At 36.5% G+C, this 12,510-nt stretch overlaps 1 protein-coding gene across 2 annotated transcripts in view; it reads right to left on the reverse strand.

The window, feature by feature from the left end:
• The window catches only part of Angpt1 (angiopoietin 1), a 211,740-nt gene that overhangs the window by 69,339 nt on the left and 129,891 nt on the right, over positions 1-12,510 (reverse strand). The gene's annotated exons all lie outside the window — the stretch shown is intronic.

Raw genomic sequence — 12,510 nt, forward strand, 5'->3', positions numbered from 1 at the left:
CTTCAACGTAGCTCATTCCTGCTTCATCTTTTCTTGTTTGGATTCCAGAAGGCTGCTCTCTTCTCTTTGATCCTTCTCATCCATTAAATATTATCTACTTTGGAAGTGAGCATTTCCTCTTTATTTCTTCCAAATGATGTGTATCCAAAATTTACTTGCCAAAAAGTCTACATACTCTCTGTACTTATTATCACACCCTTGTAATATATAATGAGAATTGGGCAGTATTTAAGGAAAACCCTCCTCTCCTTTGATTTTCAACCAATATAGTGATAAAGACTGCATAAATATTCAAGTACTGGTATACATGGAACAATCTACATCTCTTTTCCTAAATCATGTAGATACCGTGTCTGGACCTTTACAAAGCCATGTGTTCCAACTTAATAGACTATAAATCTACCCATGTCTTCCTGCTACTATGAAAATAAAAGTGAGTATTACATATATCCTCTCATCTCCTTGATGTAGTCTAGTATAACCTCTACCAAGTTCTACAGGTTTATAGTATACCAGAAATTAATGTATTTCCACAGCATTTCCTTAATATTTTCTGCCCTCTATCTGGTTATGTGAATAAACTTATCATTCATGATCTGTGAATGCCTAAAACAAAATTCTCTTGTTAAACAGTTTTTATAATCAGAATTTGATTTTCTTAAATACTGCTATTTCTTGGAATAGTTATCATTAAATTTAATTATCTTATTTACTATCCTGAAAATACTTCATTTTGTTTTCAGAGCTTTTTGAAATGGATCTTTCTACTATTCACTTAATCAAGTATGTTTGTTATAAACCACCTCAGCTAGGCACAGAGGCCTTTGGATACAGGGGTTGATAGGGTAATATAGCTCCAGAATCCTTAGATAGGCAGAGTATTCAGTCTCTTTGATTGCAGCCTCCAACAATTGTAACTTGGTTTTAAATTCAAAGTACAACTGGATACTTATACTATGTGTACAATATGTGGAAAATTAACTATAACTTGTAGGTGGGACAGGAGGGAGAAGTTAGGAGAAAGTAAGGGACATTGTGCAAAAAGACATGTATTCTACCTGACTTAGGTAACTGTAACCCCTCAGCACATAACCTTTATATTAACAATAAAACATATAAAAATGTGCACTAACAAAAGTAAAATAATGGGAAACTGACTCCACACTCCCGTGTAGTGTTTTTTGTGTGTTTTTTAATGTATTAAATTAATATGTTTCTAATAGGCAAAATAAGAAAATCACACATTGTCAAGTTTGGGGAATACTAGATTAAATAAAGCTCTTGTTAAGATACTTCTCTGAGGATTAAGATTCCATTGAGCAACAATCTATGAAACTGTGCAGTAAATCTATACCAATCGAGCTAGAAATTCAAAACCAGAGTTTCTCACAGGACTTTGCGTACTTCCTGTTTCCCATCTTTCTGGAAACACTTTGAGAAGAGACATGCCTAGAATTTTGGCACTTAACTTTTAGTTTGAAGCAGAGGTGCACTTTAATGAAGAATAAAATAAACAAGATAATCTAGGCTTTGTGCTTGAGTAAAAGGTTCTAAATGAGTATACACAAAACCCTTTTCCAACTTTTTTGGTTAAATGTCTTCCCCCCTTACACATCTGCTTGCTACAGCATATCTTACTGGAAATACTTTAAGTTGTTGAACGCATCTTGAAACTTGCACATAAAAAGCTCTCAATTTCAAATTGTTTCCCACAATAGAATTCTTAACATAGCAGCCAATGAACTTGTACTGGTGAGAGCAGCCCGAGCTCAGTGTGTGTAAATGTAGCTTTTTAAACAAGGAGGAAGATGTGGAATAATGTAGAAGCCATTCCATTTTTACGTGTCTGAACTTATTTACAGATGTTTCATTCTTTAACTTTTAAATTGTGTAACATTAACATAATTGGCAAACAATTGTTACTGTTTTCCAGGTTAAACTTTCAATATTCAAAATACACTTAAAGCTCTATGTCTACAGGGATGAAAAGAACTATTCCTGGGAGTAGGAAAGAAATGAAAGGATCACAATCTCTACTCCTATACACATAGACATTTCTGTTGCAGAAGGTCACTGCCGAATAGGATAGACCTCTATAATTAAGCCCACATGCAACATAAACTCATCCATGGCAAAATGTCATGCCATAAGTGAAATGATGGACAAACAGATATGCTGCTATTCTGTAAGTAACATTGAGCAAATCTATCTGGCAGAGTCAGTGAATGGTTCTTGGAGAAGATGATGTGTGCACTAGGTTTTCAAGGACAGATAGAATTTTGTGAGTTAGATAAGCAATGTCAGCCATGTCATCAAATACATCTGAAATTGCATCATATGTTCATGATGATACACAGAACTATTATCAATAAATACTGCCAGGCACACTAGGCATTGTACTTCTCTCACACACATATTTATAAATAGGGTTATATAAATAAATAAATAAATAAATAAATTTATATGTGTGTGTGTGCGTGCGTGTGTGTATAGATCACTAAATTTATCTCCATACCTGCCTCACACAGTTTATCATTATCCCTGTGTTATGAATTAGAAACACAAACCCTGTTTTGTCTAAGTAACCTAAGAGGTCTAAGTAACTTGCCCCATGTAGCACAAATGCTATGTGACAAGTTATGTTGTAGGAAAGTGACCCCTAGGTAGTGTGATCTCACAGCTAATGTTCTGAGGGATAGGATATACCAAATATGGAAGACAAGAAAATTGTCATCCAAACAGTGATAGGCTATGTCCTATGCTAAGCATGGTCAACTCCTTTCTGTCAGTTACAGAACCACTGACTGAGTGGAAGGTGATGTAAAGAGAAAAAACAGTTTTGAATTTCACAAAGAATATTTTGGCAGAGTTTTGAAAAATAGATCTAGCTAACGTAAGGCCTAAGGCACAGAGACCATTGCAATGACTCAGACAAGACTTTAAAATAGTTTGATTTAAGATATACTCAATGGAAATGGAAAGGACAGTATGGGTGAGAAAAGTAAATTGTATGTGGAATTGATAGAAATCAGCATTGATTACTATTTATAGAGGTTTGGGAAGGAAGAAGTACTATGAACTTGGATTTCCTCATAGATCAGAATCTTATTACTCTGAGATCCCAAGGTTATTTTAATTGAAAACAAAGTACCTGCTGTATGCCATTAAATTGGTTGTAATGGGGACCAAGACATGTGAAAGGATATCAATGTATGTGAATTAATGCACCTTCTATCTGACAAATATCATGTAACCCTTTTATTAATTACAATAAAAAAATATTTAAAAAAAAAACTGAAAGAGGACCAGAGTTTGGTCTAGTGGTACATTGCTTGCCTGGCATGTATGAAGCCCTGGGTTCATACCCAGGTTACCACATACACAGAAAAAGCCAGAAGTGGTGCTGTGACTCAAGTGGTAGAGCATTAGCCTTGAGAAAGCTCAAGGATAGTACCCAGGCTCTGAGTTCAAGCCCCAGGACTAGTAAAAAAAACAGGAAGAGAATGACAAGGCTCTCTCAAAGAGAGCCTTGGTGTTATAGTTACAAGGAATAGAAGAGAATAACGTACATTTTAAAGGATATTTTTTCCTGTTGTACACAGCTAAAATAATTAAACCTAGGCTAATTCAGGCAGATAGGAAGGCCTTGCTTTAATATTCTCTAATTTTTTAATAAGTGGAGGATAGCTTTAATTTCAAACGATTTTAATGTTTTTATTATATTAACTATTAAATCATTAGTACTTATGTCATTATAATTATTTATAAGCATAATTTGGTATTTTGAAATTGTACAAGCTAAAATCAGTTAAAATTAATTAACTTAGTAACTTCCCATAACTCCAGCTAGAAGATATATGAGGCTTGTCAAATAAGTTCAGTGAATTCCCAATGTAAAATAAATAGTTTATATCTCCTTACTCCAATATTAGAAAGGCTAAATAATGATCTGAACAATGGTAGGCCAAAAATAACCAGTCTATCTCTTTCTTCAAGTTCATATTTGTTTGTGTTAAGAGAGTAACTTGACAACGACATCAATTATACTTCAAGTGGTATCATGCTGGAAACTTGTTTTTTGTTATTATCAACACAGAAAATCATCATGTTAACTCTGCCATACAATAGCTAATTTGGTGGTGATCAAGTTATTTGACCACTATAAGCTACAGCTGTTTAATGTGCACAATGAAAATAAGAACACCTCTTTAAGAAGACTGATTGTAGGACTGGGGATAGGGAATGTCAATCATGCATGTGTTTACATGGTAACCAAAAGCTAGACTACAGCCAGAATTACTCAGCTATATTGGAATCACCATCACGTTCCTAGTTCTACTTCACTTTGAATGATAGTACCAAGTTTCCCTATACTCTACATACCCAACATAGTTACCAAGGAAGCTCAGATACTCTCTTTTGTTTTGAATACACATACATGGAATAGAGACTTCCTATATGTTTTGTGATGGCAGAAAGATTTCTTCTGGATTATTCTTGTGGTTCACTGTTCTCCCATTTTGGAAGGACTTATGGTCATGTCAGAGATGAACAGGCACCTTGAAACTTTGGTCAGATGACCTTGAGTTTCATAATGCCTCAGCTGAATGGAAGTACATGCATTATGTTACCGTCTCTTACTTTCTTGTATTCCATTTTTCCCATAAGTCACTGGAGCAATCTAATAAAGTCAGCAGTTTTGTGTCCCACTTTAGGTTTCTACCAAGTTCCATCTGAACAAAATAAATGTTAGTGTTTCCCATGTACTTGGTTGTGTAACTTCAATTGTGGGTGGGCTATGGTCCCTAATTTCCTTATCCCTTGAGGCAAGAAACAAACCTACATTTTGAGATTAGGGTAGCATCTAACAAAAGGAAAAACAATTCTTAAGGAAAGCAAGTTGGAGGATTCTCAAAGTCCACCCTAGATTGTTAGGAAAACAAACAGAAGAATAAATGTTGCTAATCTTATTCTGTTTTATATGCTTTGTGTTTTCCGGGATAAAAAAGTGAATCTAATGAAGCTAAAAATTCATTGTCAGTCTTACAAGTGATGCATTTAATTTGTCAGGATGTAAGTCAGCAGGCCCTCTCTGCATGCTTCTGTTGGATAATCCTGACAATAAAATATTCCTCCTTTCTCTGCCAAAGAGGTGGTAGACAATCCCAAAGACAAGCTTACTGACTTGGCCGCCAAGACCTGTGTCATAATCAAGGCTGGTAAGTCATAGACAGACTTACAACCCCTCACATTCCTTGGGGAGGAAACAAAGCTTAATTTAGATAATCCTCTCTGCAAAGTGTATTAGCTGATCCAAACCAGACCTGACTGACTGAAGGCATGTTGTTCCTACATTTCAGAGATGCTTCAATGTGGAACTAGATTCCTGTGGCTTCTGGAGTATGAAGAGTCACACAGAGAATAGGAAGGGAAGATCCATCAATATTGTAAGAAATTTAAATATGTTCACGTTTAACTTTGAACTTCTCCCTACTTCAAAGGAAGGAAGACTCTCTGTGTAGCCTTAGAGTAGTGCTTGGACAAATTCCTCTCACACCATTATACACATGAATGAAAATAAACAATACTAATAATAAACACAAGAGGGAAATATGATAGGTGTCACAATTAAGTACTTTAGATGTGTGTGTGTGTGTGTGTGTGTGTGTGTGTGTGTGTGTGAAACTAAGGATGGAACCTGGAGTGGTGGCTCATGCCTGTAATCCTAGCTATTTAGGAGACAGAGATCTAAGGATCGAGGTTCAAAGCCAGCCCTGGCACTAAAGTCCATGAGACTCTTATTTCCAATTAACCACTAGAAAACTGGAAGTGGTACTGTGGCTCAAGGGGAAGAATGGTAGCCTTGAGCTGAAGAGCTCAGGGACAGTGCTCAGGCCCAGAGTGCAGAGTTCAAGCCACGACCCACAAAAAATCAAAAACAAAAAAGAAAACAAACAAACAAACAAATTTAAGGATTGAATCAGAGCTTTCCAAACATTGAGCCGCAATGTGTAGCCAGTTTTGCTTTTAGTTAGTTTCCTTTTTTTTTTCAGATATAGTCTAAGGCAAACCTAGCCTTGGTGGGTGAGAAAATATATCTGTCCTCCTAGATCAACTTCTTAAGTAACTGAGGGCATAGCTATGTGACACTATGCTTGGCTTGATTTGGAGACACAGTCTGACTTTTATCCAAATTGGATTTCTGATACAGTTCTCTTCTCTCTGCCTTCCCAGTAGGAAAAAACAATAACAGAAAACACAAGCATGCATGTACAAACCCACTTGTAAAACAGTGATTTAAGTCAAGCACAGTAGCTCAAGTCTATCATCTTAGGTACTTGGGGGACAAAGATCATGAGATCGTGGTTAAAGAGCAGCCTGAGTGAGCATACAAGTCCATGGGATGCTTGTGCCTGAAGCATGTGCCTGCCATCTGAGATATAGCATGATGATTGGGCGCAATGACTGGGAACACTGCTATGCATCCACATCACATACACAGGGAAGTATAAGCAAGAGGATTGCAGGTCAGGAAGGCCTGTGCATAAAGAGAGCATCTACCTTGAAAATAGCCAATGTATAAAGTGACTGGAGGCATGGCTCAAGTGGTAGAGTACCTGTCTTGCACACATGAGCCCTCAAGTTCAAATCTGAGCTCTGTAAGAAAATAAAAAGTGGATTCAGCAATGGAATGTCTATAACCTCAACTACTTAGAAGGTGGAAATTGGGATGATTATAAGGTCAGTCTGTAAAAACATTAATAAGACACTCTCTCAACCAATAAAATAATATATGTATATATATATGTCATACCAGCTGTACAAACAGATATGATAGAAAGATCACAGGCCAGAGCAGACATACAAGGCCTTATCCGACAAATATCTACAACATACAAAGCCTTGGGAGGTATGGCTCAAGTGGTAGAGCCTCTGTCAATGGTGACCTCTTCAGTTCAAAACCCAGTGCCATGGGTGGGGGGAGTGATCAAGGAATAATTTTCCTTACTTTAAGAATAGATACTACTCTTTCAGTCCATTGTACATATTGGAGTCTTCTACAGTAAGACAGATAACTATACAGCAATGTCAGGAGGTGCAAGAATTGATAGAACCACATATATATATATGTATATATATGTATATATCCACGTACATATATATTTAGATATGCAGTCACATTAAACCTCCTTGTGAAAGAATGATATTACTAGGAAAGATAGTTGTTATGATTCTGAGAGAAATGTCATTAGCAATCAATTAAATTATTTATATACATAAGAAAGCTCATGCTGGCTATTTAGAACCTAATTCCTCTTAGAGATCATTACACAAGGACACCTCCAGACATCTCCCAAGGTGCCAATTTTTGGTGAGCTTACACGGACTCAATTTTATGAATGGAACAGCAATAACAAGTTTACATCACTGTGCCTGTATAATGTAGTATGCTTCATAATATAACTCTCCTTTTTCTGTAGAAGAAGTGACAGTCATTACTGAGGGCTAGCCACTTGCTTGGTGACAAAGGACTGTGGTAAGTCATACATCCACACTCAGCCAATTGCATTCATTGGGAAGGAAGCAAAGTTTAATTATGTAAACCCCCTAATTTACAGTAAGCTTATTAAAAAAATTATAACATTTCTCAGTTGGGTGCTGGTGGCTCACACCCATTATCCTAGTTACTGAGGAGGCTGAGAACTGAGGTTTATGAAGCTAGCCCAGACTGGAAAGGCTTTGAGACTCTAATCTCCAATTAATTACCAAAAAAGCTGGAAGTAAAGCTGTGGCTCAAGTGGTAGAGTCCAGTCTCGAGCAAGAAAGCTCAGGGACAGTGCCCTGACCCCGAGTTCAGTCCTCAGGACACACACACACACACACACACACACACACACACACACACACACACACACACGCACACAAATACTAGTAACTTTTCATAGACAGGATTTTCTAGACAGGAAATGGTATCAGGTGCTATATCAGAAAGCATAATGGGAAAAACAAAAATGCAAGAATTAAGCTTAAAGAATTGCATACTATTTAAAAGGAAGAAAGGTAAAAATAATGAGTATGAGACAAAAGACAGAAACTAGATAAAGATGCCTAGTAAATTCTGGCAGCTTGGAAGTCAGAGATAAACCAGAAACAGGGATGCATTGAAGAATGTAAATCCATGCCAACAACATTTTACAAAATCAATCATGGTGGTTATATATCTGCTGAGAGACAGATTAAAACAACTGTAAGTTACTCTTATAAAACAAAAAGCTTATGAGATTCCATCTTCAAAATAATCAGCAAAAATCCAGGCTGGAGATGTAACTCAGGTGGTAGAATACCAGCTAGAAACAAGCCTGAGGCCCTGAGTTCAAACCTTAATTCTGAGGGGGAAAAAAGATATTAAAGAGATATTTCATTGGCTCTAAAATATATTTCTTACGAAAGCAGGCTGAAAAAATAATCTGCACAGTATGACAAGAGTATTTGTGAAAACATTTATATATAATATTCAGTAAAGTATGTAGCTCTTTCTGTGTACTAGGAATTGATTTTAAATTCTGTCTTGCATTTTATCTCCTTTTTCTACAAAAATGTGTGCTATTTCTATAATCCTAAAATAACGATACACCAAAACAGGGTACCATTGTCATTGTCTATTTGTTCAACGTTCTTGCACAACAGTTCTTGCACAACAGTTCTTGAAATACCTTACTGAAGATAGATTTCATTTTATCTCTGAAATGAAAGCATAGGTTGGTGACCCTCAATCAGGAGATGATTGAAGTAGGGCATTCCTGTTAGATTCATGCGTCCGCTTGGTTATTGTGAAACTGCAGCAGGGTAAGTTTCAGTTTCAGCAAGATTTTCAGTTCTAGAACATTTTATCAACCAGCCAGTTAAGGTCAAGTTCTGTCAAGTTTATTTACAGTTTTACAGTTTACCCAAATGACACTATACAAAGATAAATAAATGGAAAACTTACCCAAACAAGTCATGGTATTTATTATGAGTGACCTGTTTCAGATACTACACCAACACTCTGTTTATTTTCTTCCTGGGTAAGTCTAATGGTAATGACTGGCATTCACTTCTAGCATGAGATTGGAGATGGCTTTCAGGTTGCAGGTGAAATGAAGAGGCCATATGTGAGTGAAAAGAGAGTTTAAAGCTAAGAAACCTGGATTGGATTTGTGGTTCTGCCACTGTGACCTTGTCTATGTCACTCATTTCCTTTGTTTTGTAAACTAGGAGGAGAACTAACAAGTTTCTTGGCTGCTTTCAGGTTGGGATTCTGGAAGATGCTCTAGTTCTGTCAGTCCAATGGCATTTAACTAGTTTCTATCTATATATGCAGTGGTCTTTAGCTAAACATGTACACAAAGCTAAAAAGACTCAGGTCTTCCAATACTGAAGAAAATGCAGTTAAATACACAGTGGAAGATGTAGAGCTGGTGCTTTGATCAAAATAACCATCACCAATTCTCAAAGTGAATTGAGAATAAGATAGTGTTTCAAGTCTCAGTTCTCAGGATCTCTAAGTCCTATTTCACTTGCGTGCAGTGACTCACAGTTTTCAAAAACACAATGAAGTGATGACATCTGTAAATCTAACTAAAGAAATTTATTATGTCTGGAGGAAACAGTTTAAAATGGAAAAGAAAAATATTCTTGATTAGTTTTATAGGCAAATAACTTTCTGCAAGACTATAAAATGTGCTTTTCTGTAGTGCAAGATGTCTGAATTCAGTCATCTTCATTTGTGCAAAAAGCCCTGAATGTACTGAGTTATAATTCACAAAGTTCTATCTACTCTTTATGGTTATAGATTTACATCCTCCTGAAAAATGTCAACATTTGGTGTGATTGAATTTAGTCATTGGATCAAAGAAATTGTTGTTCCAGTGGTAGGATTTTAACAACAGCCTCTGACAGATTATAATGGTAAATATTATGAAAGCAAGTATCCTGAGAATGCAAGCAGCAATATGAATCCAACTGTTGAGGTTTATTTTCATATATTTTATTGTAATTAATAGAAGTTACATTATTTTCACCAGATAGAAGGTGCACTACTTCACGTACATTATTACCCTTTCTCATGTATTGGTCCCCATTTCTCTCCCCCACCTCTGTCCCTCATCTAATTTTCCCCCCTTCCCTATCCGATTTCAAATAACCAAATACGCATGTATCCAATATATCAGATAACAAGGTGAAATACTGTAACAATATGAGATAACCAAGGGACAGCAAAAGAGATGAGAGATAACATTGCACATTAAGGACAACAATCACTCATTATATGACTTTTGTTTTTATACCCTGGAGGTCCTTTCATTTAGCGTCATTCTATATGGCCTATGTATCTAGGTTTTGTTCTATTGTAAATCTCTTCTAGGAGAGCCCAAGATTTCCATTGTTTATGATAAATGAAGGAAACCATTGAGCCTATGTTCCTTTGAGTCTGAGTTACTTCACTTAATATGATTTTCTCTAAGTTTTTTCATTTCCTTACAAATGGGGCAATGCCCTTCTTTCTGACAGCAGCATAGAATTCCATTGTGTACAAATACCACATCTTGTTGATCCACTCATCAACTGAGGGGAATCTGGGTTGGTTCCATATCTTTGCTATGGTAAGTAGTGCTGCAATGAACATTGTTGTGTTAGTGGATTTAGTTTGTCCTTGTTTCTGGAGGATTGGGTAAATGCCAAGTAATTGTATTTCTGGGTCATAGTGGAGTTCTATGCTTAGTCTTTTGAGGAACTGCCATACTGCTTTCCATAGTGGTTGAACGAGTTTGCATTCCCACCAACAGTATAATAGTGATCTCTCCTAGCCACATCCACTCCAGCATCTGTTGTTATTAGATTTCTTGACCATAGCCATTCTACCTGGAGTGAGGTGGAATCTTAGAGTTGTTTTAATTTGCATTTCTTTTATGGCCAGAGATGTTGAGCATTTCTTTATGTGTCCTTAGGCAATTCTTATTTATTCTTTAGAGAAGACTCTCTTTAAGTCTTTGGCCCATCTTTAATGGGATGGTTGTTTCTTTGGAAATGAGTTTTGGAGTGATTCAATTTTTTGAGCTGTTGATATATTTTAGATAGGAGGCCTTTGTCTGTTGTATGGTTAGTGAAAATCTTCTCTCACTCTGTAGGCTTTCTAGTTAATTTGCTAGCTATGTCCTTTGCCATACAGAAGCTCTGCAATTTAATGCAGTCCCACTTATCCAGACTTTCTCTGATTTGTTGTGTTTCTTGGTCCTTATTAAGAAAGTTTCGACCTGTGCCAAGGAGACTTAGTGTATCTCCTATTTCTTCTTGTAAAGTTGGCCATGTAACTGCTTTCACTTCAAGGTCTTTGATCCATTTGGAGTTAATCTTGATGCAAGGTGACAAGGAAGCATCCAATTTTAGTTTTCTGCTGGTGCTTAACCCATTCTGCCAGCACCACTTTTTGAAGAGGCTGTCTTTCTTCCATTCTATTTTTTTTTTGGCTCACTTATCAAAGATTAGGTGGCCATAGGTCTGTGGTTTCATATATGGGTCCTCAGTTCCATTCCATTGGTCTTCAGGCCTGTTTTTGTGCCAGTACCAAGCTGTTTTGGTCACTATAGTTCTGTACTAGAATCTAAAGTTCGGAATTGAAATTCCTCCTGGGTTTTTCTTTCTGCTAAGAATTGTTTTTGCTATACAGGATCTTTTATTACTTCATACGAAAATTTGGATTGCCTCTTCTATTTCTTCAAAGAATGACATTGGATATTGATGGGTCTTGCATTGAATTTATAGATAGGCCTTAGCAAGATTGCCATTTTCACAACATTACTTCTTCCAATCCAGGAGCATGGGAGATTTTCCCATTTCCTCAGTTCTGCTACTGTTGAGGTTTATGGTTAAGGTTTCTTTAGTTTTTCTTTCTTTTATTATCATCTTGAAGTAGTTGTACAGAAGAGCTATCATTTAACAAAGCAGTGCATACAACGCTTCTTGGTCCATGTCAACTCTTTCATGGCTCTTACCCATCTCTCCCATTTCACCTCTTACCTCACTTTTCTTAATTTTGTATGATAAACATTGAGTTCTCTTTTTTTGTAATTTAATTTGGTTGTGAAGGTGATGTACAGATAGGTGACAATTACATATGAAAGGTAATGAGAACATGTTTTGTTGAACATTTTACCCCCCCTCATTTTTCTCTCTCTTTCCTCCAATACCCCCCAAGTTGTAAAGTTCATTTCTGACATATTGTCTTGTGAGTATCCCTGTTGCATTGGTTTGCCTTTTGTCCTTTGTCTGAGTAATTCTTGATGACATTATCCTCTCCTCTTCCTTTTATTCATCTGTCTCTTTCCCGATGACCTCACTCAATGCCTTTCAAGTATCTCTTTCCTGGTGTTCATAATAATTTGTTCTCTAATATTTTTGTCTTAAAACCATCTCTTAATTTTTATTTTCCACATATAAGATTCATAAATAGGGGCCGGGAGTTTGGCCTAG

Source organism: Megascapheus bottae, chromosome 9 (assembly GCF_031878675.1).
Source record: "Megascapheus bottae isolate mThoBot1 chromosome 9, mThoBot2.hap1, whole genome shotgun sequence".
Taxonomy (NCBI): domain Eukaryota; kingdom Metazoa; phylum Chordata; class Mammalia; order Rodentia; family Geomyidae; genus Megascapheus; species Megascapheus bottae.